We start from the raw sequence: 27,786 nt of genomic DNA on the forward strand, positions 1-27,786 counted from the left end.
TGAATCATTGCTTTTTATTTGCTTTGTTTTGCTCACTTTGCATTTTTTCAAATACCACTTTAAGAAACTTCGTAGTTTTCTTACCAGCAGCCCTTTTCTCCCTTTTGCTCCATTTATCTCTCAGTTGTAAGGACAAAGTATCCTTTCATCTGTTTCTTTCTTCTCTCTGTTTTTTTGGCATTCTAGCTGTCTGTATTTAAATACCAGTAGATGTCTGTAAAGAAAAAATAAACAAATACATTTAACTTCTCAATATATACTATTAAATTACATAATTTAATCATTTAACTACCTACATAAACAGTTATGTCAGTATATTACAGCTACTCTGTTACTTTTCATGTTTAAATCAGTGTCTGCCTGTGTCTGTCCACGTATGCATCAGTGTGTGTCTGGATCTGTCACTGTATGCATCAGTGTTTGCCTGGCTTTGTTAGTTTATGGATCAGTGTGTGCCCGGGAGTGTTAGTGTATGCATGAGTGTGTGCCTGGCTGTATCAATGAATGCATCCCAGTGTGCCGAGTGGGTCAGTATATACATAAGTGTGTTTCTGGATGTGTTAGTGTACGCATAAGTGTGTGCTTTAGTATGTCAGCGTATGCATGAGTATCTCACTGTTAGTGTATGCATGAGTGTGTGCTTGGGTGTGTTAGTGTGTGCATGAGTGTGTAACTGGGTGTGTCAGTGTATACGTCACTGTGTGCCTGAGTGTGTAGGTATATGCATTAGTGTGTTTCTGGGTGTGTCAGTGTATGCATCAGTGTGCCTAAGTGTATGCATCAGTTTGTCCCTGGGTGTGTTACTGTATGCACCTGAGGGGTCTCGGTGTCTCTATGTATGTATTAGTGTGTGCCTAGGTATGTCATTGTATCCATCAGTGTGTGCCTGGGTGTGTTACTGTGTGCATCAGAGTGTGTCTGGGTGTCTCTGTATATGCATGAGTGTGTGCCTGGGTGTTTCAGTGTACTGATCAGTGTCAGCCTCACTATGCTACTGTGTGCATCTGTGTATGCCTGACAGTCTCAGTGTGTGGATCAGTGTGTGAGTGGCAGTATCTCTGTTAGTGAGTATGTTACTGAATGTATAGGTAATTAAATGGGGGGTTGGATGGTTTTCTTAGTATCTGTCTCACTTTGTCAGTTATTATCTAGCGATACCACTTTTGGGTTCATAAGCGTTTTTCTGGCACTATAACTGGCTGAATAAGTGGAGCTATTACATTCTGTGTAACATGTACTACACGTTTGTCACTTTCTATTTATAAATGCATTTATGAGTTACTTTATAGATAGGTAACTAGGTGTTTCAGTACCTAAGTACATATTTAAGCAATTTCATAAAAGCCTCTGTGGCTCTGTCAGTGGAGTTGTATGTAACTATGTCAGTGTATGGCTACCTGTTATGGTCACTCTATGGGTTTCTTAATAGGTATGTAAAGCACTCTATGTATATCTTGCCTGCTGTGATAATGAGTTTTTGCAGATGCTGGTGATAGACTAATTTAATGCAGAATAAATATCTATTTGACTTTCTTACTAGGCACAAACTATGTGCTACTCACTTATTTATGGATATTTTTCATACACATCTACTTCCTCAATAGAAACATTTGTAGTAAGTTTTGAAACTTTTTACAAATTTTTCTTCTCCCTTTGCTCGTCACTGTACTATCATTATGTACTCTCCCTTTTAACTTCCCTTTGATGCTTTTGTACATGATAGTCACTTTCACCCGCCTAATACACACACATTTTTTCAAACACATTGTTTTTTTAAACTACAGCCTAATTCACATACCTGTGAAATATATTTGTTAGTTTACATTTTTTTTATTAGTATCAGTTAGAATCTCTTCTCACATGGAAAATGTAGATTATCAAGCATAAGAATGATAAACCACTCTCATACAAGGGAACCATTAAAGGCAACATTTTAAACTTTTCTGTAAAGGTTACTCCAGCAGAAAACAAATCACAATCTTCTTTTCATATTTGACTTATGTCATACTACTTCTGAATGGTCAATATTGTTAACCCATTCTAACACCCCTCTAACAAAGCCTCATTTTGTAGGTTTTTTTTGGCGGATTTGCGGATCCGTTGCGGCGCTCAGGGCGCCCCCTAAGCAACCCCGTGTACAATTGCGGCAGCTTCGCAAATCCACATGGGAACCCAAAAGCCGGTTTTAATGATCTGTTGCTAATCATTCTCATTTATACTCAATTTGGTGTAAATAATGAAATTTGCACTCAAACACTCCATAATGGTCATTACTTCCATTAGCACTTTTCCTTCACATTCACAGTATAGTCTTTTTTGTTCCCTTCCCTTCATGCTTCTTTAGCTCGGTTACCATGGTTTTCCAATTTTGAAACATTCTCTGCTAGCAGTAGGTCAAAAGTTCATAGCAATTTCTGAGAGTAGCATGCTAACTTCTAAACGAACAGTAGCAGGTGTGGTTGAGTGTTTGGAATTATAACCATATCCCAAACACCATTACTTTTCTGTTATTTTCCAAAGCTTGTCACATATTTACCTACTTTTATCTTACTATCACCACCTACTTTTGAGCACTAGCACATTTACACCTTCCGATCAAATTAGATCTTTTAAATTAAACTAGGCGCAGTTTTAACTGCAGTTCATTTGAAATTTGTCTCATTTAGCTGCACCCTTCTCCTATGTGCTACTTCCTTTCAAAATGCTCATTGTTGATTGTGGGTCACAGCTTTGTTTTTTGGGCTAGAGAGTTTGCTAGAAAGAATGGTATTCACAGGGATGTAGGTTTACCTAATGTGGATATTACTTGAGTTGGCCAAGAGGGTTAAAGTGCCATCAATTACTCCCTTTGGTTGAAAGCATTATGGATTGCCAACATTCAGACCTCATGATTGTGCACTGTGGTGGCAAAGACCTGGGCAAAGTTATTGGCGTAGGACTGGAAATCCTAATGAAAGATACCTTTGGTAAAGTATTAGCTCTATTCCCACACACTGTCTTGGTATTTTCCAACATTTGCCAAAGGCAAAATTGGAAGTGGTCAAGTGAACTCTGTCCACAGATAGACAAATCAAGGGAACATGTTTTAAAGCAGTTTCAGCATTCCTCCGAGAACACAACATGGGCTCTATATAGCACAATAAATTATATATATGTTCGACGGCATGTGTAGCTGCAGATACACATGCTGTGCACAGTCCGCCATCTGGTGTTGGGCTCGGAGTGTTACAAGTTGTTTTTCTTCGAAGAAGTCTTTTCGAGTCACGAGACCGAGGGACTCCTCCCATTTTGACTCCATTGCGCATGGGCGTCGACTCCATCTTAGATTGTTTTTTTTCCGCCATCGGGTTCGGACGTGTTCCTTTTCGCTCCGTGTTTCGGGTCGGAAAGTTAGTTAGAATCTCGGAAAAAAACGTCGGTATTGTTTGCGTTCGGTATCGGGTTAGTTAGAACAAATCGACACCGAATTCTGAAGAGCTCCGGTGGCCCTTAGGGGTTTTTTCGATCCCCCGTCGGGGCCTGGTCGTCCCGGCCACACGTGACTTGAAGGCTGATGGAACGGACCCCATTCCGCTTCTGCCCAAAATGCCATAACAAGTATCCGTATATGGATCAGCATCTGGTCTGTAACTTGTGCTTGTCTCCCGAGCACAAGGAAGTTACTTGTGAAGCCTGTCGAGCGTTTCGGTCGAGAAAGACATTAAGAGACCGAAGAGCCAGAAGATTGCAAATGGCGTCGACACCGACAGGATAAGAGCGTTTCGAGGAGGAAGAAGAAGCTTTCTCCGTCCACGAGTCGGACTCGGAAGAGATCGAGGCCGAAGAAACGCCAAAAACCGTGAGTAAGACGTCGAAACATAAGACTCACGAGAAGTCAACAAAAGCCCAGGGGACGCCACCGCCAACAGGCCATGGCTTAACCCGAAAAATAGGTGACCGATCATCGGCACCGAAAAAGGGCACGCTTGTGGCGAAGTCATCCGACTCAGGTCGAGATACCGCCACACAGCAACCTCGGACCCAAGACAGCGGCTCCGAAAAAATTCGGCACCGAGACAGCGGCACCAAAGAAGTTCGGCACCGAGACACCACGCCGAAAATAAAAAAGGTTTCTTCGGAGCCTAAAAAGACATCCGAAAAGGTTTTGGTCCCGAAACATCCAGCCTCGGAGCCGAAAACAGGTTCCTACACAGAGGAACAAGGATTAACCTCCCAAATGCAAAAGCATAGATTCGGAGAGGAACTTGAAGCTGTAGAACTAGACTATACACAAAGAAGGCTCCACATTCATGAGGACACAGGGAAGATAAGCACTCTTCCCCTAATTAAAATAAAAAGAAAACTTGCCTTTCAACAAAAGGACAAGCAGCCACAGGCAAAAGTGGCAAGGAAAACAACTCCACCACCGTCTCCACCACCATCAATACACGCATCACCAGTAACAACTCCACCACTGATGCACTCCCCAGCTCATACTACAATGAGTCAGGATGATCCCGATGCATGGGACCTTTACGACGCCCCAGTATCAGACAACAGCCCAGACTCGTACCCTGCAAGACCCTCGCCACCTGAGGACAGTACATCTTACACACAGGTGGTCGCAAGAGCAGCTGCTTTTCACAACGTCAACTTGCATTCCGAACCAATTGAGGATGATTTTTTGTTTAACACCCTATCATCCACCCATAGCCAGTACCAAAGCCTACCTATGCTCCCAGGAAGGCTAAAACATTCAAAACAGATCTTTCAAGATCCAGTTAAAGGCGAAGCCCTAACTCCAAGGGTGGAGAAAAAATACAAGCCACCGCCAACAGATCCCGTTTATATTACAACGCAATTGACACCAGACTCAGTAGTTGTCGGGGCAGCTCGTAAGAGAGCGAACTCTCATACCTCAGGGGACGCACCACCTCCAGACAAGGAGAGTCGCAAATTTGATGCGGCGGGCAAAAGGGTGGCAGCACAAGCAGCAAACCAATGGCGCATTGCCAATTCACAAGCACTTTTGGCAAGATATGATAGAGCTCATTGGGATGAGATGCAGCATTTCATAGAACACTTACCCAAAGAGTTCCAGAAAAGGGCGCAACAGGTGGTAGAAGAAGGACAAATTATCTCAAATAATCAGATACGGTCTTCAATGGATGCAGCAGATACGGCTGCAAGGACAGTAAACACTGCAATAACAATAAGAAGGCACGCATGGCTGCGTACTTCAGGGTTCAAGCCGGAAATTCAACAAGCCGTGCTAAATATGCCCTTTAATGAACAGCAGTTGTTTGGGCCGGAAGTCGACACTGCTATTGAAAAACTCAAGAAAGACACTGATACAGCCAAAGCCATGGGCGCACTCTACTCCCCGCAGAGCAGAGGCACTTTTCGTAAAACACCTTTTAGGGGAGGGTTTCGAGGTCAACCAACAGAAACCACAACATCACAAGCAAGGCCCACTTACCAGAGCCAATATCAGCGGGGAGGTTTTCGGGGGCAATATAGAGGAGGCCAATTCCAGAAGAATAGGGGAAAGTTCCCAAGCCCCAAAACTCCTCAAAATAAACAGTGACTTACAAGACACACAACCCCATCACATAACACAATGTTGGGGGGAGACTAAGCCAATTTTACAAACATTGGGAGGAAATAACAACAGACACTTGGGTCTTAGCAATTATCCAGCATGGTTATTGCATAGAATTTCTCAAATTCCCTCCACACATCCCACCGAAAACACACAGTATGTCAAAACAACATATAGACCTTCTAGGACTAGAAGTTCAAGCATTGTTACAAAAAGAAGCAATAGAATTAGTACCAAATCTACAAAGAAACACAGGAGTTTACTCACTGTACTTTCTAATACCCAAAAAGGACGGCAGTCTGAGACCAATACTAGATCTCAGAACACTAAATACCTACATCAAATCAGACCACTTTCACATGGTTACATTACAAGACGTAATCCCACTGCTAAAACAACAAGACTACATGACAACACTAGACCTAAAGGATGCGTATTTCCATATACCAATACATCCTTCACACAGAAAATACCTAAGGTTCGTATTCCAAGGAATACATTACCAATTCAAAGTGTTGCCATTCGGAATAACAACTGCGCCAAGAGTTTTTACAAAATGCCTGGCGGTAGTAGCTGCACATATCAGAAGGCAGCAAATACATGTGTTCCCGTACTTAAACGACTGGTTAATCAAAACCAACACGCTAAAACGGTGTTCACAGCACACAAAATTTGTCATACAAATCCTCCACAAACTAGGTTTCTCGATCAACTACACAAAGTCACACTTTATGCCGTGTCAAACACAGCAATACTTAGGAGCGACAATCAACACAGCAAAAGGGATTGCCACTCCAAGTCCACAAAGGGTTCAAACATTTCACAATGTAATACAGGCCATGTACCCAAAACGAAGGGTACAAGTCAAAATGGTAATGAAACTGCTAGGCATGATGTCTTCATGCATAGCCATTGTCCCAAACGCAAGGTTGCACATGCGGCCCTTACAACAGTGCCTAGCATCACAATGGTCACAAGCACAGGGTCAGCTTCTAGATCTGGTGTTGATAGACCGCCAAACATACATCTCGCTTCTATGGTGGAACAGTATAAATTTAAACCAAGGGCGGCCTTTCCAAGACCCAGTGCCACAATACGTCATAACAACAGATGCTTCCATGACAGGGTGGGGAGCACACCTCAATCAACACAGCATCCAAGGACAATGGGACATACATCAAAGACAGTTTCACATAAATCACTTAGAACTGTTAGCGGTATTTCTAGCGCTGAAAGTATTTCAGCCCATAATAACCCAAAAATACATTCTAGTCAAAACAGACAACATGACAACAATGTATTACTTAAACAAACAGGGAGGGACGCACTCAACACAGTTGTGTCTCCTTAAACAAAAAATATGGCATTGGGCGATTCACAACCACATTCGCCTAATAGCACAATTTATTCCAGGAATTCAGAACCAGTTAGCGGACAATCTCTCTCGGGATCACCAACAAATCCACGAATGGGAGATTCACCCCCAAATAATAAAAACGTACTTTCAAATTTGGGGAACACCTCAAATAGATCTATTTGCAACAAAGGAAAACTCAAAATGCCAAAACTTCGCATCCAGTACCCACAAGACCAATCCCAAGGCAATGCTCTATGGATGAACTGGTCAGGGATATTTGCGTACGCTTTTCCCCCTCTCCCGCTCCTTCCATACCTGGTAAACAGGTTGAGTCAAAACAAACTCAAACTCATACTAATAGCACCAACATGGGCGAGGCAACCTTGGTACACAACACTACTAGACCTTTCGGTAGTACCTCATGTCAAACTACCCAACAGACCAGATCTGTTAACACAACACAAACAACAGATCAGACATCCAAATCCAACAATTTGGCTCCTGAAATCCTAGAATTCGGACACTTAGACCTCACACAAGAATGTATGGAGGTCATAAGACAAGCTAGGAAACCTACCACTAGACACTGCTACGCAAATAAGTGGAAAAGATTTGTTTATTACTGCCAAAATAATCAAATCCAGCCATTACACGCATCTCCAAAAGATATAGTAGGATATTTACTACATTTACAAAAATCAAATCTAGCTTTCTCTTCCATAAAGATACATCTTACCGCAATATCAGCTTACCTGCAAATTACTCATTCAACTTCATTATTTAGAATACCAGTCATAAAAGCGTTTATGGAAGGCCTAAAGAGAATTATACCACCAAGAACGCCACCTGTTCCTTCATGGAACCTCAATATTGTCTTAACACGACTCATGGGTCCACCATTTGAACCCATGCATTCTTGTGAAATGCAATACTTAACGTGGAAAGTTGCGTTTTTAATTGCCATCACATCTCTAAGAAGAGTGAGTGAAATTCAAGCTTTTACCATACAAGAACCATTTATTCAAATACACAAAAATAAAATAGTCCTACGAACGAATCAAACGGTAGAATTACCAGTGTTCTTCCCACAGCCAGATTCTATAGCTGAAAGAGCACTACATACATTAGACATCAAAAGAGCGCTAATGTATTACATTGACAGAACAAAACTAATTCGAAAAACAAAACAACTATTTATTGCTTTTCAAAAACCTCATACAGGAAATCCAATTTCAAAACAAGGCATTGCTAGATGGATAGTTAAATGCATTCAAACCTGCTATATTAAAGCAAAGAGAGAGCTGCCTATTACACCAAAGGCACACTCAACCAGAAAGAAAGGTGCTACCATGGCCTTTCTAGGAAATATTCCAATGAACAAAATATGTAAGGCAGCAACATGGTCTACGCCTCATACATTTACCAAGCACTACTGTGTGGATGTGTTAACTGCACAACAGGCCACAGTAGGTCAAGCTGTACTAAGAACATTATTTCAAACAACTTCAACTCCTACAGGCTGAACCACCGCTTTTGGGGAGATAACTGCTTACTAGTCTATGCACAGCATGTGTATCTGCAGCTACACATGCCATCGAACGGAAAATGTCACTTACCCAGTGTACATCTGTTCGTGGCATTAGTCGCTGCAGATTCACATGCGCCCACCCGCCTCCCCGGCAGCCTGTAGCCGTTTAGAAGTAGATTTTAAACATTTGTACATTTGTAAATATATTACTTTAAGCTTCATTATGTACATACGTATTCACTCCATTGCATGTGCACTATTACTAGCATACACAACTCCTACCTCACCCTCTGCGGGGAAAACAATCTAAGATGGAGTCGACGCCCATGCGCAATGGAGTCGAAATGGAAGGAGTCCCTCGGTCTCGTGACTCGAAAAGATTTCTTCGAAGAAAAACAACTTGTAACACTCCGAGCCTAACACCAGATGGCGGACTGTGCACAGCATGTGAATCTGCAGCGACTAATGCCACGAACAGAATTACACTGGGTAAGTGACATTTTCCATATATATATATATATATATATATATATATATATATATATATATAATAAACACACACACACACACACATATATATTTGTTCATTTGATAGAGAAAGGCAAATGAATGTTCCTCCAGAACTTGAAAGACTGCATCCAGTTTTAGCTGTAGTTATTATCTACACATCATAAACACAATAGATCTTTTTAGAGCCAGTCCTTTTACTAAGATCAGATTTATTTTTTCAATTCCAAATTTATTAAATCTCATGCGGATCTGCAGTCCGTCGTAGATTCACAAACCAAAAGCACTCATCCAGTACACACCAACAACACTAAATGATGCTTCATTGAATATCTGAGTGGGTTCATCACTCAAATTGTGACGTATAAGTGAATGTGTGTGTCTGTGAGTGGGTGTGTTAGTGTATCTGTGGTCTGAGTGGATGTCTGTTAGTGGATGTCTTACAGTCTGTGGGTCTGAGTCAGTGTGTGTGTTTGTGTGGGTCACAGAGTGGGTGTATAAGTGTCTCAGTGGGTCTGTGACTGTTTATGTGAGTGTATGTGTGGGTCTGTGACTGGGTGTCAGAGTGTCTGGGTGTGTGAGTGGGTGTGGCAGTGTCTGGGTATGTGAGTGCCTGGGTGTGCGAGTGAATCTGTGAGTGAGGGTGTCTGGGTGTGTGTAGGAGGCTAACCTGGATTGTAGTGGGTACCTTGGGTACTTACACCTTATACAAGGTCCAGTTATCCCTTATTAGTGAAATGTAGTAGTGTTGTAGCAACTTAGGCTCATAGAGCTAGCTGTAGCAGAGCAGCTTAGGCTGAACTGGGAGACATGCAAGCTCCTGCAATACCACTTATAGTTACACAGTACTTATACACAAATAGAGACAATACTCACTGTTACCGAAAATAAAGGTAGTTTATTTGGGTGACACAAGGCCAAAAATATCTTAGAGGCAATACTCCTTCTGGAGGTAAGTATTATACACAATATATACACTAGACACCAAAATAAGGTAAGTAATTAGACATAGGATATTGCAAACAATAGGAAATGCTATAGAATGCATTGGGAGAAAATAGGTCTAGAGGCAACATAAACCATACACTCAGAAAGTGGAATGCGAATCAAAAATTCCCCCTAGACAAGTGTAGTGTGTAGAGAATCGCTGGGATAGTAGGAAAACCACAAAGGTAAGTAAAGTACCCCACCCCAGAGCCCAGGAAAGTAAGAGTAAAGTACTGCAAGTTTCCTTTGGATACACTACAAATTGTGATTAGAGTTATTTCAAGAACCAAGAAAGACTGCAAACAACAACTGGTGGATTCCTGAATCTGAAGACCTGCAAAGAGAGGAGACCAAGTCCAGAAGTCGGAAGAATTTCCAGGAAGGTCAGGACGCCCTGCCATCCTAGAAAAGGATGCAAAAGAAGAGTCCACGGTTGGAAGAGGACTGCAGAAATGCACCAAAGAAATATGGCTGTGAGTCCCTGCGTGATGCAATGGATGTCCCACGAAGAGATGTTGGATGCAGGCGAGTTTCGGCGCTGGATTCGTTCAACAAGCCTTGGTTCAAGCAAAGTCGCAGATTGCATCAAAGTGGCGCTGCCTGGACACAGGAGAGACCTGGGGGCCTCAACTCAGAGTGAGGAGGCATAGAGGGCTCCCAACACTGGAGGGAACCCACAGATGACAAGGCAGCACCCACGGAGGTGCCAGGACATGGGGACAAAGAAGGTGCAAATTGCTGTTGTTGCAGCACTACAAAAGAAGGTCGCACTCCGCCGGGGACAACTCAGCAAGTTGAGCATCACAGGATTGAGTGCTGGGGGCCTGGGCTAGTCTGTGCACAAAGGATTCTTACAAATAGTGCACAGAGGCCTCAGGAGGTGAAGATGACGGGGTGCACAGGTGTACTGTCGCAAACGGGGAAAGCAAGCTCTTACCTCCTCCAAATTTGGACAGCAGGACCTTAGGACAGTCTGTGTTGAAGGGATTCACCACCTGTGTTCCAAGGAGCACGCTCGTCGCCAGGAGAGGAGTCCAAGAGAACCGGACGTTGACTTAGAAGGTGCATGCAAGAGCAGGGAAGGGACTCCATCACTCCACAGGAGATTTCTTCGGTCCTTCTGGTGCAGGGTGAAGACAGGGAGTGTCCAGAGCGTCCGCACCATGGAAACTGTTGCATTTGCTGTCTGGAGGTGAAGTTGCAGAGGAAAGGTAGCCCTTCTGGATACTTTGTTGCTGTTACAGCTGTTCCTGGAGCAGTCTGCGGTCGATCTGAGGTCAGAGGATGAAGTAGTACTTGCAGAGGATTCCTGCTGGAAACCTGCAACTAGAATCTATAGAGAAACCCACAGGAGAGACCCTAAATAGCCTTGAGAGGGGGACTGGCTACCTTATCAGGTATGGACCTATCAGGAGGGGTCTCTGATGTCACCTGTTGGCACTGACCACTCAGAGGCCTCCAGAGTGTCCCCACACCTTGGGAAACAAGATGGCTGAGGTCTGGGACACACTGGAGGAGCTCTGGGCACCACCCCTTGGGTGGTGATGGAGAGGGGAGTGGCCACGCCCCTTTCCTTTGTTCAGTTTCGCGCCAGAGCAGGGACTGGGGGTCCCTGAACCGATGTAGACTATCTTAAGCAAGGAGGGCACCATCTGGGCCCCTCAAAGCATTTCCAGAGGCTGGGGTAGGCTACCCCTCCCCAGCCTGTAACACCTATTTCCAAAGGGAGAGGGTGTAACACCGTCCTCCTAAAGGAAATGCTTTGTTCTGCCTTCCTGAGACTGAGCTGCTCAGACCCCAGGAGGGCAGAACCCTGTCTGTGAGGTGACAGCAGCTGTAGCTGCAGTGCAAGCCTCAGAGAGCTGGTTTGGCAGTTCTGGGGATCTATGGTGGAGCCCCCAGGATGCATGGAATTGGCTCCCCAATACCACAATTGGTATGGGGGACAATTCCATGATCTTAGACACCTTACATTGTCATATTCGGGGTTACCATTGTGAAACTACATATAGGTATTGACCTATATGTAGTGCACGTGTGTAATGGCGTCCCCACACTCACAAAGTCCGGGGATTGGTCCCTGGACTGCGTGGGGGCACCTTTGCTAGTGCAAAGGTGCCCTCACACTTGGTAACTTTGCACCTAGCCTTCAGTAAATGAAGGTTAGACATATAGGTGACTTATAAGTTACTTAAGTGCAGTGAAAAAGTGTGTGCACTATTTTATGCAGGCTGCAATGCCAGTCATGTGAAAGAAGTTTGTCTCAGCTCCTTATGGCTTGCAAACGATATGCCATAAGGATTTCCTGGAACCCCAGTGCCTTGGGTACCTAGGTACCATATACTAGGGACTTATAAGGGGGTTCAGTGTGCCAATTGAAATTGGTGAATGAACTCACTAGCCTATAGTGACAAATTTAAAAGGAGAGTGAGCTTAAGCACTGAGGTTCTGGTTAGCACAGCCTCAGTGGCCCAGTTAAGCACTACTGACAACACACACATTAGGCCACAAATTATGAGCACTGGGTTCCTGACCAGCAGGATCCCAGTGAGACAGGCAAAAACATACTGACATACAGGTAAAAATGGGGGTAACATGCCAAGAAAGATGGTACTTTCCTACAATGTTCGTGTGTTTGAGTGGGTGTGAAGGGGGATGTGAGTCTCCATGTGGGTCTCTGAGTGGGTCTGTGAGTGGGTGTTTGTCTATCTGAGTAAGTGAGTTAGTGTGAGTGTCTAAGTGGGTTTGTGAGTGGGTGTGAGAGTGTCTGGGTATGTGAATGGGTGTGAGAGTGTGCTGGTGTGCGAGTGGGTGTGAAAATGTCTGTTTGGGTCTGTGAGATGTCTTAATAGGATCTGTGAGTGAGTGTGGGTCTGTGAGTAGGTGTGTGAGTGTGTGGTTCTCTGAGTGGGTGTATCTGAGTTATGTTATGAACATTTCTAACTCACTGATACCCCCAAAGTGGCCTCCCTGTGCTAGTCACAGGTGAGAAATGGCACGAGTAAGATGCCGAACTGTAGCGTAGCTAAAAAACAGCCAGGATTTCACCTGTTTCCAGAATAAAAAATGGCCCTAAATGTTCCTTTTGTTTGGTGTCATAGAATTCTAGAGGGTTAAAGCTAAGACACGAAAAGAGCAGCCTCCCATTGTGGCCCTACTGTAGCGGGGACATAGACCAAATTTAAATCAGCAGAGCAAAGTGCTCTATTGTGCGTGAGGAAATTCATCCGAGTCGACAGGCTGGGAGCTCCTTGTATAAAGTTTTGTGAGAAATACATAGTGCCTTAAATTTGGTACACTTTTCGATAGACAGCAAATGGAGCTTGACAAAAAGGTGGGAGGCTTACAGAACTTGGGAGGGAAAACCGAAGTCTTTCAGCAGCATTTTGACTGACCTGCAGGCAAATATTCTTATACCCAGATAGAGGAGGTTGCAGTTGCCAAGTCACGAGATAACCAAGGATTGCACGATCAGTTGGTGTGAAAAGCAGCCCAAAATGAGCTTAAGATTCCTGAGAATGCCAAACAATGACTGGCTAGCATTTTGATTTGTGTTTCGAAGGATAGACAGTTATCCATATGTATCCCTAGGCTTTTGCAGCACTGATTTGAAATCAGAGGGAGAACCCAAATTTTCCGCCCACTATTGGTCACTCCAGAGAAAAGTACTGTGTAACTATAGTGGCATTGCAGGAGCTTTGCATGCCTCCTAGTTCAGCCTAAGTTGCTCTGCTACAGCTACCTCTATCAGCCTAAGCTGCTAGAATACTACTACATTTCACTAATAAGGGATAACTGGACCTGGGTTTCCACTACAAACCAGGCCAGCCTCCTACAGGTAGGGCTAACCTTCGAACCCTGAGGACCACCGTGCACCAATGTTCTGTGGGATGACACAAAAGGGGGGGAAATCACTTGAAAGAATCGCTCTTTTAGAAATTAGGCAAACCAGGACATGGTTTACCCTGTGCTGCCAATTCAGAAAGGCCTAATAGTAGGGTTGCATTGGAGACTGTATCAAATGCCACACTTAAATCTGAAAGGATCAGAACCTGGGATTTGCCGGCATCTATGGACCTACAAAGGGCTTCAGTGACTGTTAAAAGAGCCATTTCACTGCTATAAGACAGTCGAAATCCATTCTGAGAGACATCAAGCATTTGATTTTGTTCTAGATTTTATTTTAAGGAGGTTGTTCACATGCTTCTCCACCACCTTGGATAAAAAAGACAAGAGGGAAATGGGATGGTAGTTTTCAGGTGGAGTAGCGTCTAGCGATGGCCTTTTTAAAAGAGGCATAACCTTGGCATGTTTCCAGAAAGCTGGTACTTCTGCGGTACTCATCGAAAGGTTGGCTACTTCCAGAAAGATAGGGATGATACTTTCCTGAAATTTTAAAGTAAGATCAGGTTTTATGGGTCTGTGAGTGGGTGTCTAAAGTGTCTGAGTGGGTGTAAGAGTGTCTGTCTGGGTGTCTGAGTGGGTGTGAGTGTCTGTCTGGGTATGTGAGTGGGTGTGAGTATCTGTGTGAGTGGGTATGAGAGTGTGTAGGTGTGAGAATGTCTGTCTGGGTCTGTGAGTGGGTGTGAAAGTGTCTGTGTGGTACTGTGAGTGGGTGTGTGTGTATACAGGGAGTGCAGAATTATTAGGCAAATGAGTATTTTGACCACATCATCCTCTTTATGCATGTTGTCTTACTCCAAGCTGTATAAGCTCGAAAGCCTACTACCAATTAAGCATATTAGGTGATGTGCATCTCTGTAATGAGAAGGGGTGTGGTCTAATGACATCAACACCCTATATCAGGTGTGCATAATTATTAGGCAACTTCCTTTCCTTTGGCAAAATGGGTCAAAAGAAGGACTTGACAGGCTCAGAAAAGTCAAAAATAGTGAGATATCTTGCAGAGGGATGCAGCACTCTTAAAATTGCAAAGCTTCTGAAGCGTGATCATCGAACAATCAAGCGTTTCATTCAAAATAGTCAACAGGGTCGCAAGAAGCGTGTGGAAAAACCAAGGCGCAAAATAACTGCCCATGAACTGAGAAAAGTCAAGCGTGCAGCTGCCACGATGCCACTTGCCACCAGTTTGGCCATATTTCAGAGCTGCAACATCACTGGAGTGCCCAAAAGCACAAGGTGTGCAATACTCAGAGACATGGCCAAGGTAAGAAAGGCTGAAAGACGACCACCACTGAACAAGACACACAAGCTGAAACGTCAAGACTGGGCCAAGAAATATCTCAAGACTGATTTTTCTAAGGTTTTATGGACTGATGAAATGAGAGTGAGTCTTGATGGGCCAGATGGATGGGCCCGTGGCTGGATTGGTAAAGGGCAGAGAGCTCCAGTCCGACTCAGACGCCAGCAAGGTGGAGGTGGAGTACTGGTTTGGGCTGGTATCATCAAAGATGAGCTTGTGGGGCCTTTTCGGGTTGAGGATGGAGTCAAGCTCAACTCCCAGTCCTACTGCCAGTTCCTGGAAGACACCTTCTTCAAGCAGTGGTACAGGAAGAAGTCTGCATCCTTCAAGAAAAACATGATTTTCATGCAGGACAATGCTCCATCACACGCGTCCAAGTACTCCACAGCGTGGCTGGCAAGAAAGGGTATAAAAGAAGGAAATCTAATGACATGGCCTCCTTGTTCACCTGATCTGAACCCCATTGAGAACCTGTGGTCCATCATCAAATGTGAGATTTACAAGGAGGGAAAACAGTACACCTCTCTGAACAGTGTCTGGGAGGCTGTGGTTGCTGCTGCACGCAATGTTGATGGTGAACAGATCAAAACACTGACAGAATCCATGGATGGCAGGCTTTTGAGTGTCCTTGCAAAGAAAGGTGGCTATATTGGTCACTGATTTGTTTTTGTTTTGTTTTTGAATGTCAGAAATGTATATTTGTGAATGTTGAGATGTTATATTGGTTTCACTGGTAATGAAAAATAATTGAAATGGGTATATATTTTTCTTTGTTAAGTTGCCTAATAATTATGCACAGTGATAGTCACCTGCACACACAGATATCCCCCTAACATAGCTAAAACTAAAAACAAACTAAAAACTACTTCCAAAAATATTCAGTTTTGATATTAATGAGTTTTTTGGGTTCATTGAGAACATGGTTGTTGTTCAATAATAAAATTAATCCTCAAAAATACAACTTGCCTAATAATTCTGCACTCCCTGTATATATTTTTTAATGCGCAGTGGGATCTGCGGCTCTGATGCAGGGCTCAGCCAGCCCCTATGTAATTTTGTGACAATCCGCCAATATCGCACATGACAAAAAAAACTGTTGTAGGTAATTCTTTGTACATCATACCTAATTTTGGAAAATATATAACACAAACATAGCCTCAGAGAACATCTGCCCTGACCTCTTCGAATAAATTGCAGCTCACATTGCAGCCACAGGGACCATTCCTAGATACATAAAATAGCAGCCACATCTTTCCTTTTCGGTTGCTGCGGACCAGTGAAGCCTTGCTGAAGTGGGTGGATCCGCAAATCTGTAGTAGGTTGATTTGAGGAGGATTTGCCTCTCTAGATATACAAATTTGTTTTACCTTCAGTATCTCTAAAACTACTGGATGGATTTATACCAAATCACAACAAGCATTTGCAATGCAATAGGTATTGCATTTGCTTGAGTTAGAGTTAGAACTATCGGGATTGTACATTCATAACTGGACTTTTCATGCCACATCAATTGGTCACCCACGCCCCATAATTCTGTCTTTTCCAGCCATATAATTCTAGTGGCCCTGCATATAACTAAAGCACTTCCATTTACCCTGTTCCTCTATCTGCAGCAAAACATTAACATGTTGCCATTTAGCATCCCAATTTAAATCTGCAATGCTAATTCCAGTAGAATTCTACTTTCACCACCCCACAATCAGAGTTGCTGGATGGCTAACACAATTCTGCAACAGCCACAGAGGAGAAATAAAGTAGAATGGTCATCCAAACATATCCAGAGTGTTCAGTCATAGTGTAATAGGGATGTTAAGTAGTCCTGAATCATGGCCATGATTGTAATAAGGAGGGATTATTAAAACATAAAGTTATAATATAAACCTTTATCAGAAATACAGTTTTGGCATTAGACTGTAATGCTCAAAACAGCCCCTAAAGGGCACCATAACAAAAATATCATTTGTAAGAAACATGTTCATGTAACCATATTGTTAGCCCCTAGAGGGCATAACCCCATGAAAAAAACAAGAGAAAGTAATGCAGTGTAACCATATACATAGCCCCTATTGGGCTTTTTTAGGGCTAACAGGCCTACTGCAATGATATTACAAACAAAGCTTTTAAAACAAAATTCCTCCCAGCTGTGAAACAAAAGTTATAGCCATGAGAAAGCCTAAAAGACACTGAATGGTGGGAGGGGTTATTATTTTGGGGTCTGACTAACTTAGTGTGGCGACCCAGAGATGATGTACAGTCAGCCCTTAGAGAGCATAACCACATGATAGAAATGGGAGTAAGTAATGCAGTGTAACCATATAGTTAGCCCCTAGAGGATATAGTGCATTATACATTTTCAAGGCTAACAGGCCTATTGCAATGATGTTGAAAACAAGGCCCATAAAAGAACTTCTACTGGCTGTAAACCAAAAGCTCCAGCCATGAGAGAGCTTAAAAAGATAATGAAAGGTAGGGGTTATTATTTTAAAGTTCCCACTAACGCAGTGTGGGGACCCAGAGATGATATAGGCAGAAAGAGCATATCATGGTCAGTGTTTTGAAGGTGGTCCTTTTGTACTTGGACCACCACAGACTTAGAGTTGTGAGCAAAAATGTTCTGTCAAAGTAATGCCCTGCAAAGCAATATGGGCCACATGTTCATTCCATCAATTTTTTAATATGTTGATATGACAGTAATGCTTAGAACAACCCTAGAGAACACAACAGTGAAACTAGCATTTGTAAGAAACACGGCCATGTAACTATATATAGTTAGCCCCTAGAGGGCATAACCACACACAAATAAAATGGCATTAAATAATGCAGTGTAAACATATGTTTAGCTCCTAAAGGGCATAGTGCATTACACATTTTTATGGATAGCAGGCATATAGCACTGATATAAAAAACAAAGCCTTTAAAACACAAGCTATTCCCAGCTACAAAACAAAAGTTCCAGCCATGAGAACGCTTAAAAAGATACTGAATGGTGGGAGGGGTTATTATTTTGGGGTTCCAACTAACCTAGTGTGGGTACCCAGAGATGCCCTAGACAAAAAGAGTACATTGTTGTGAACGTTTTGGTAGTGGTCCCATTGTCCTATGACCACCACAGACTGAGTTATGGGAGATATGTTTTGTGAAAGTAATGCCCTGCAAAGCATTATGGTACAAGTTTCCCAAGTGCAGTGAATATTTTTCAATATCTGCTCTCCCGCTGTGCCGAGAGAGAAGCTTTCGCTCTGAGGATTTCTGTTTTATTGAAAGCATTTACCAATTTCAAGTGCTTTAAGAGGAGAGCGACAAGAAATAACTCTTATTAGGTGACTGTGAACAATATGACCAGTGCTCCAATACTGCCGATTGGATTAACACTGTTGTGCCTGTTCACTCTAGGAGTGCCATGGCTCCCATGCAGCACGAAGGGGAGTGACAAAAAAAATAGTTCGCCCACGCTGAAGTAAATCGGCAATTGCGCAATAATCCATGTAAATGGGGCAGTCTGCAAGGCGTGACAAAAACCGCCTCACGGCGGGACTAAGATAAGGCATTTACCAATTGCATCAAGCGATTTTTGAAAGCCAAGCCCAGGAATAAATGAAAGAGATCGGCGTTGTTATAAGCAAACATTACTTGCAACAAGTCTATATATGTCTATAATGTGCATCACTGCTTACATCAGTATAAACTAATACATTGTTCCCACCTATAACTTATAAACTAGAGAATACCTCCAGAAAAAAAGGAAATGTTTGGGCAAGCACCTACTACATGCCACCAGCCGCCAACTTTGTTGTTTTGTAATCTAAAATAAAATAGCAAAGTGTTTAGATAGATATTTTTAGAGCGCTTAGGTGAATAATAAAACCTCAATTCAGCATAATAGTCCATGCATTGAAAGTAAGCTCCTCAAAAGGATTCCATACTGAAATGGGATTTCTAACTACATTTGTGATAGATCTTAACCTCAACTTCTTTTGTTAAAGTGATCAGTTTACCATTTGTCATGAGTATCTTGTTTTGAAAATTCTATGTTAACAGCCGAGGAACTTACTAAACAGATAGTACGCTGACTATAATTTATAAATAGCTCTTGATGCAGTTCAAATGTACCTTTGACCAAAATTTTATTTGATGAAAAGAGATCCGATATCATGATTAATTTCTAGTACAACAGCCCCAATTTGATTTAATGTTTTTCAAGTCTCATCTGTAAAAAACTTGTTAACTATTTTAAACCTAATTTCACCCCATTTCTTGATTGCACTGATTTCAAGACTAAGCCCACACCTATGTATTCCCTTAAGATAATACATGAATCGCAGATGTTCAGAAGTCAGAAAAATGTACTTTTCCTTCTAGAGTTCATATGGGTTTTCTTGTATATGATCTTGTTTCAACATCTGTGAGTTAATAAATATGAGTAAGTTAGCAGATTGTTCATTAACATTAAATTGAAGATACAGTTATCATAATCTCGTATTATTATACCTCACAATTCAAGTGAGTATGCATGTTCGTAGAGGCCGCTAAGTAATAAAGTCTAAAGTTCGTCAGAGCAAGTCGGCCATACTCCTTATTGATCTATAGCCTGGATAATTTAATTCGGGAGCTCTGATCTTTCCATATAAAGGTTTAAAGTATTTGTTCCATTTCAGAAAATAATTTAACTTATAAGTTACAGCAAGCTCAAGCTTGCATAACAAATATATGGGGGAAGTATAGATATTTTTAATAATGGTACACAATCAGCAATAGAGAATCTTGGAGTCTGTCATCTTTTAAACAAAGGTTGAACTTTATTGATAATTGTAACTTAATTCAGTCTAAAGATATCAGCATAATTATCCAAAAAATGTCTATCCAGATATCTTATAAATCGATTTGGGACATAACTTCTGTTCAAGCTAATCTGTAGAGTAGTGTTGAATAAAATTGTTTTGGTTTTATGGTGGTTACTCTTATAACCTCTAATATTTATGTTTTTTTTTAAATTTTGTCTAAAGTAGTTATAATCCTTATCAGCTTTCAGATATAAGATATATCATAATTGTCTGTATAAAGTTGTAGTTCAGTCATTCGAGTATTTACCCGTTTTCTCCAGTTATGTGCTTGAAGTGATATTGCTAGTAGTTCAATAAGAGCTTGAAAAGCATCAGAGACATGAGACACCCTTGACAAGTACCTTTAGTAATGTGAATTTTACCAGCTTGTCTTGAATTGACTGGTTATGGCTCTATATTACACATTATTTAAGGCCTGTGTGAATTGGGATGAAAATTCAAATTCTAGCAAAATCAAAAATAGTGCATTCCAACTTTCAGGGTTAAATGCCTTTTCTCCATTTCCCACTACAAAAGGAGCTTTATCTGAACTTGTGTAAAAGTAATCAATTGTGTCTATTAAAACATTGGTATTAGTCGTAATCTGTCTTGCCAGTAAATAAAAAACTTTGATCCCGTCCAGAATTTAGCTTCTAAGCCCTCGAATCTTGTGGTAACACAAAATTCTATAAATGCACATTCTCGGTGGGATATAGATAAGCGGGAGGACTCTGAGGGCCAGGTGACTATAAGAACCCAAACAACTTACCCAAGGATCCCGTCGGCATGTGCTCCCTATATTTTAATTTTTGAAAATGTTCCCATACTAAGAAATTTGCATTATCAGTCACGTGCATCATTGTTAAATAAAGTGACGCACTGGGTAGGAAAGCTTCGGGGAGAAGGGGAGACTTTTGCAAGGACATTTTAACTGTAAAAAGAGTCCCCTGGGTTGGTTTATCCCCCGAGTCCTCACAAGGGGACTGCATAAGTATACATTTTAGGAGTCCCTGGATAGTTAATGCCTTGCACCATCACTTTTCAACTTTAACGCTACCTGCAGGGTCTACAAGAGCACAGCGATTATCCAAGTTTATTCTTTCTTCACCCAAGACCTGTCTATCTGATACCATTTACCCTGGAAATCAGAATTTTAGTCACTCTGCTGTCTCTAAACCACTTGATACCACCCTGACGCTGTCTAATAGATTTGAGCCCTTGGCCTCTTTAGACCAGTTAGACTGACCATTAGCAACTGGGCCACCCTTACAGGGGACTCCGAAGTTAAATACACTGCATCAGTCCTCTCTGCAATCTAAGGGAGCCTCTGACATACACGATACAACAGTTTCGGGGACTATTTCCTGGAATGTGGCAGGAATCAAATCAAAAATGGGAAACCCTGATTGGCTAAAGTTAGTGACAGAGAATCTTTTTATCTGTTGCCAAGAGACTTGGCTTATGGAGCCTACATATATTAATGGCTATACCACATATCGTGCCCTTGCAACTAAGGCCTCCATGGGTAGGGCTAAGGGAGGTCTGGTCACTTTTGTATCAGTAATGGCAAGGGGGGTGAATGTGCGTGTTGTGGGCACATCCCCTTTTTTCCTGGCCCTATTTTTGAAATTGTCAGAACCATTTGACATACTGTTGATTAATTATTATAACAATACCTTTGACAATTCGGACACTAGTGTGGTTGGCAACTTCGAGATGATAATACACAAGGCAACAAATAATAGTAAAAAGGACCTAAGAATAATATGGATTGGTGATTTTAAGGCTCATCTATGTGAGTCGGAGTATTTAGATTGTTGTGGGCTCCTCAATGAAAATGATTGTCCTATTCAACACTTTAAACAATCTCCTTATGGGAATGCTCTTAACAGTGTGATAGCAGCTAATTCTCTGCTTTTTCCTATATCTGTTTTAGGAGGGGTACCGACATTTATAAGAGGAAATGCTCATACTATCATTGACTTCATTATTTATTCTAGAGAATTAATCCCCTTTGTCAGGCAGTTTAGGGTGACGCCGACTTGTATTAGTGATCACAACCCTCTAACTATTGAAATAAGCTTGGGTTTGAAGAGCGACTTGAGAATACAGAAACGACACCCAGACATGAAGTTCTCAGCCCGAAAAGGCCTTACAATTAAATGGGGAAAAATAGATAGTAATAGCTTTTTTAAAGATCTAATACAGAACAAATGAACAAATGTTATGAAAACTTTGAGTGAAGATATGCCCCCCATGAAATTGTTCATGCATTCTCCTCCTTAACAAAGTACATGGCTGAAAAACTATAGTGCCCGGGCACTAACAAAGTACGTGGCCCTCGATGGTTTAATCATGCATGTACTCTATCCCTAAAAAACTTAAAGAAAATAATCAATGCATCTCCTCAAGATCGACAAGCAAGTAAAACTGCAAGAAAGGTATCAGGAAGCACTTGCTAAGAGGAAGGCTGAATTAAGTGAGTCTGCCTGGGAGGAACTGATTGAAGCAAGTAAAAATAAAGATACAACCGCATTCTGGCAAGCGGTTAACTCTCCATTGTTGAATGACAAGCACGGGATGACTATGGATACTGTCATTCCAGCTCAAACCTGGGTGAATTATTTTTCAAATCTTTTGCAATGGAGAACAATGTCCAACAAGATGATACGAATTGCCTTATGATAATAGGAAATGCTTCAATCAGTGCGGCCTTCAGTAATACTATAAGTGTAGCCGATGTAAAACAGGCTATTCAAGATTGTCCTTCTCAGAAAGCCCCTGGTCCAGACAAAATTCCTGCTGATTTATATAAAGCGCTTCCAGATTTTTGGGGGCCATTGCTCACTGATGTTCTGAGATCTGTCATGACAGGTCCACTAGTAGACACGTGGAAAGAGGCGATTATCGTCCTGATTTTTAAGAAGGGGGATAGGGCAGATCCTTTATGTTATCAACCAATTTCTCAATTGGACAGCTCAGTTAAAATCTTAGGTCGAGTGATTTTAAATAAGTTGGAAAACTGGGCAACTGAATCTCATTGTCTTTCAGAGGCCCAATTTGGCTTTCGGCCTGGGCTGGGCATAGTAGAACAAACACTCAATCTGACTCCCATAGTCCAAAAATATGAACGAAAGTCAAAAATGGGTGTATACATTTAGCATTTATGGATCTGTCCTGTGCTTTCGACACATTCAATAGAGAGAAACTGTGGACGGTCATGTTAAATATGGGAGTCGACAAAGACATTATTGTTCTACTTAGTAGACTTCATGCTTGTACTTCGGCTCGAGTTCGCTATCCTCAGGAGGGTGGTTTAACAGAGAAGTTCCCTTCACTAAAGGGGGTTAGACCAGGTTGTGTGCTGGCCCCTTTTCTTTTTCTTCTTTATATAAATGGGCTAGAGAAATTTCTCTGTGAATCGGGGAAGGATCTGCCTCTTATTAATAACTCCCCAATTCCAGTATTATTGTATGCGGATGATGCCGTACTCATCTCAAGGACAGCAAATGGTCTTCAGGTTTTATTGAATGCTTTTAATACATTCATCGGAACCCTTGGTTTCAAAATCAATAGATCTAAGTCATTTGTGATGAAGACGGGGCCAAAGTTAGCAAAAACTACACAATTTGTGTTGGATGGGGAAGAAATACTTAAGGTCCCACATTTCACGTATCTGGGGGTTCCCATTGATGTAGATTTTAATTGGAAATGTTTAGTAAACATACGTTCAATACAATTCCAGAAAGCCATAGAAGCAGTTTTTAGATTTGCAAAAAAGTTGTGACACAGACCTGTAAAAGAGATGATGACTATCTTTTCCAGCAAATTTCTCTCTATTGCGACATTTGGAGCTGGGGTTTGGTGATATGCAGAATGCTCGAGCCTCCAGATTATAGAAAATAAGTTTTTAAGGAGGCTATTAGCAGTCCCGCAATCAACCTCAGTAATGTTTTGTCACGAAGAATTAGGCCTGAGATGCATATCCTGAGATGCATATCCAGCTATATAAAGCACCAACCCATATTATTATGGATACAAATTTGGTCCAAACCAGAAGCTTTTTTATGCAGAAGGGTGATACAGGATTGTCTTTTACTATCACGATCATTGGACATACTGTGGCTCAGATATGTCCACTCCTCTTTTCTCTTATTAGGACTAGGGGAGTTCTTTTCAAAGCCGGACCTTCTGACAAAGCGGGATATCAAAAAGGTAAAGGAAATATACTGGCAGAAAATGTATGACCTGGAGCCGATTTTGTCCACGAATAGAGTCCAGGCGAGGAACCAGATACAGCAACTTCACCCGATGTTATATCTGACTACTGTTAGCCTAGAGCGACATAGGTTTTTACTTACTAGGTTACGTTTAAATACATTACATTACCTGGTAGCATTTCCTACTCGTGGAACTTGGTTTAAGAATCTTCCACCATGTTGTTGCGATGGAAAGACATCCCAAAGTACTCTGCACTTCATACTCTTTTGTACTTTTTATGATACTCCAAGTAAAAGGTTTTTACATCCGTTATTTTTATCTAAAAGTATTAGAACTACTCAGCCTGCTTATTTTTATTTACACAGTTTGGGAAATGTAGATATAATACAGGCTGTGTTAAATTTTATATATGCTGCTTTCGGAATTCGAAATACGTATCAATAATGTTTTTATCTAATGATCATGAAATATGTATGTTTGTATTTATTGGATGTCTTTTATGGTCTATTTTTGTACCGAATAAAGTTAATTGATGATAATGAAACACTTTGATTTTCATGAATTGTTTATTGTAGGGGTAGCTGGAGAATGTTTGCGAGTATCTTGTAATCTAGGTTTAAAAGATTTACCGGCCTGTGAGAACGTGGATCTCCTTTTTCTATCTCTTTCAAAAAGCGAATTACTGTCGCATCAGAAAAGCACCTTGGAATTAAGTCAGCCTTCAAAATATCATCGAATTTTGCACTTGAAACCTATTTTAATTTTTCAGAGAATAACATGTAAAGTTACTGATTCAAACTGTCATTATCACAGACTTCTTTTAGTAAAGTTTCTAGCACTAATGTTAATTCAGAGTAGGAGATAGCTTTATTAAATTGTTGCACTTTGTTCATTAGTTAATGTAGGGGTCTGAATTTGATCTAAATCTTAGTGAATGAGTGTTAGAATATACTTGTGCGATATCCATGCAGGGGTCCGGATTTCTGCATTACTGCTCTTGAAATTAGTTTCTTGATTAAAAAAAAAAAAAAAATATATATATATATATATATATATATATATATATCTGATTGCTAATCCCTTAACTACCATACCACCAAATGTGCCGTTCTATTTAGCCTCATGCCCAGTTGATGCCCCTCTGCCCCCATTTGTGCACTGACAGCAGTCCTGCTCTCTTGATGCCATTGGAAGCTATCTCCAGTCTCCCTCTTGGTGCAATGGATCAGCACCTGTGGCTTTTTGGCCAAATTGGATTGTTTCATCGCCATAAAGCAGTATTTTTAGTGGTTACAATATGTATGATATTCTTATTCATCTAGAGGGATTCTCATTAATTTCATTGAGACATTGGTGCTCTTCTTTTAATTCAGTGAAGACAGCAAATTGTCTTTAGATAGTACTCTCATATTGGCATGTCCTACAAAGGAAGCCTGAAACCCTGCATATTTAAATAGAAGAATCATGCTCCTGAATTCTTTGAATATATGTTTGGTCTAAATAGTCATTTGAGAGAAGATATAAAAATCAAACATATTGTCAACTTTGAAAGCTTTAGAAGATATAGCCTTCAACAAAATCTATTCATTGATTTTTTTAGTTAGAAACATTTACCAGTATAGTTTGAGGGTACTTTGAATGATTTGTTGACTGAGCTAGAATTTGGTAAACTCTCATAATCACTGAAATCTGGGGGGGGATCATAAGTTTTAATCAAATTCTCTATAAAAAAAAACTTGTATCAATCATTGTCTTTCTTACTTTCTCAAATATGTATAACATGTTAGATTGTTGCAGGTGATTTTCCAGTTCTTCTTGTTTCATTCTTTTTTTTAATTAAATAATTTTATTGGTTTTATAGTTTGAAGAAACAAACATTATGTTGTCTTACCAAAGCCTTTCGATATCCAGTAGACTTTCAGCAGTGGTCGAGAACCACTTGTCAGTCAGTGATTCTGTCCCCCTTCCCTGACTTCATTATACAGTGCAGCTGCTAGTTGACCTAGGTAATTGTTGGTATTAGTTTGAGAATGTCTTGGCAACCTCCTTGTTACCCAAGATGCTCTCCTACGATTCTGTTTTGATCTTGGCTACCCAGTTCCTGCTTTGCCATCTGTGTCTCAACCATGCCAATAATTTACCTGATTTGTTTCCTATTTCATATAGCCTGCATTGTGAGGGGAGGAAATTATCCCATGTTTTATTTATCAGCCAGATCACTGGACCCCTTCTGTTTATCTCCCATAACTTAAATGCCTTCCAGATGTCATAAAGGCCCATGGCATCCAAGAGATTTTCTAGGGTTCTGTTTCTTCCTTTACTCCACCCCCTTTCCTTTTCTCCCCCATTTCTTTATCGACCACTGGACTAAAGTCTCCTCCTGTAAGCAGTGCTGTGGTAATTCCAGCAGAAGTTCCTGAGGTTAGTAAAGCAGTGGTTTGTAGCCTAGGTGGTATATATGCTGAGCAAAGTTTGATTGTTACTCTGTCCCACTTACTGGTGAGCGCTAAATAATAGCTGTGTGTCTGTCCTTTTATGTATGGGGTAAATCGTATCTTCTTTCGGACCACTACCCCCACTCCTTTGGAATCAATTGTGAATCTTGAGTGGGCCAACACTTTATGACCGTTCCTCTTTAGTGCTTTGTAACTATTCCCTTTAAGGTGTGTCTCTTGCACCATAAGGATGCTAAGGTGGTGTCTCTTCAAGTATTGGATGATAAACTTTATTTTACCTTGCAGCCCATTAACATTCCAGGATCGTATTTTCATGTGTATTGTGCACTATTGTGTCTGGTGTGCATGCCTGTCTTTTCTTAGCACTGCACTGTTTCTTTATCCCTAGGTTTTTAGGTTTCACCTTGTGTAGGAGGCTGGCCTGGTTTGTAGATGTAGGAGGCTGGCCTGGCTTGTAGTGGATACCAAGGGGTACTTTCACTCTGTACCAGGTCCAGTTATCCCTTATTAGTGTAGAAGAGGTGTTTCTAGCAGCTTAGGCTGATAGAAGGTAGCTATGGCAAAGCAGCTTAGGCTGAACTAGGAGACATGTAAAGCTACTACTATACCCCTGGTGTCATATGCACAATATCATAAGAAAACACAATACACGGATATACTAAAAATAAATGTACTTTATTTTTATGACATTATGCCAAAAGTATCTCAGTGAGTACCCTCAGAATGAGGATAGCAAATATACACAAGATATATGTACACAATACCAAAAATATGCAGTAATAGCAAAAGGAAGTAATGCAAGCAATGTATAGTCACAATAGATTGCAATAGGAGCACATAGGTATAGGGGCAACACAAACCATATACTCCAAAAGTGGAATGCAAATCACGAATGGACCCCAAACCTATGTGAACTTGTAGAGGGTCGCTGGGACTGTAAGAAAACAGTGTGGGTTAGAAAAATAGCCCACCCCAAGAACCTGAAAAGTTTGTGTAAAGTGCACCTATATTCCCCAGAGGGCACAGAAGTCGTGATAGGGGAATTCTGCAAGGAAGACCAACACCAGCAATGCAACCAAAGTGGATTTCCGGACGAGAGTACCTGTGGAACAAGGGGACCAAGTCC

The 27,786-nt window shown here is 41.4% G+C and overlaps 1 protein-coding gene across 2 annotated transcripts in view; it reads left to right on the forward strand.

Annotated features, from left to right (window-relative positions):
• Positions 1-27,786, forward strand: part of FUT11 (fucosyltransferase 11) — a 293,142-nt gene that overhangs the window by 220,797 nt on the left and 44,559 nt on the right. The window lies entirely within an intron of this gene.

The sequence above is a fragment of the Pleurodeles waltl genome, chromosome 6 (genome assembly GCF_031143425.1).
Source record: "Pleurodeles waltl isolate 20211129_DDA chromosome 6, aPleWal1.hap1.20221129, whole genome shotgun sequence".
Lineage (NCBI taxonomy): Eukaryota > Metazoa > Chordata > Amphibia > Caudata > Salamandridae > Pleurodeles > Pleurodeles waltl.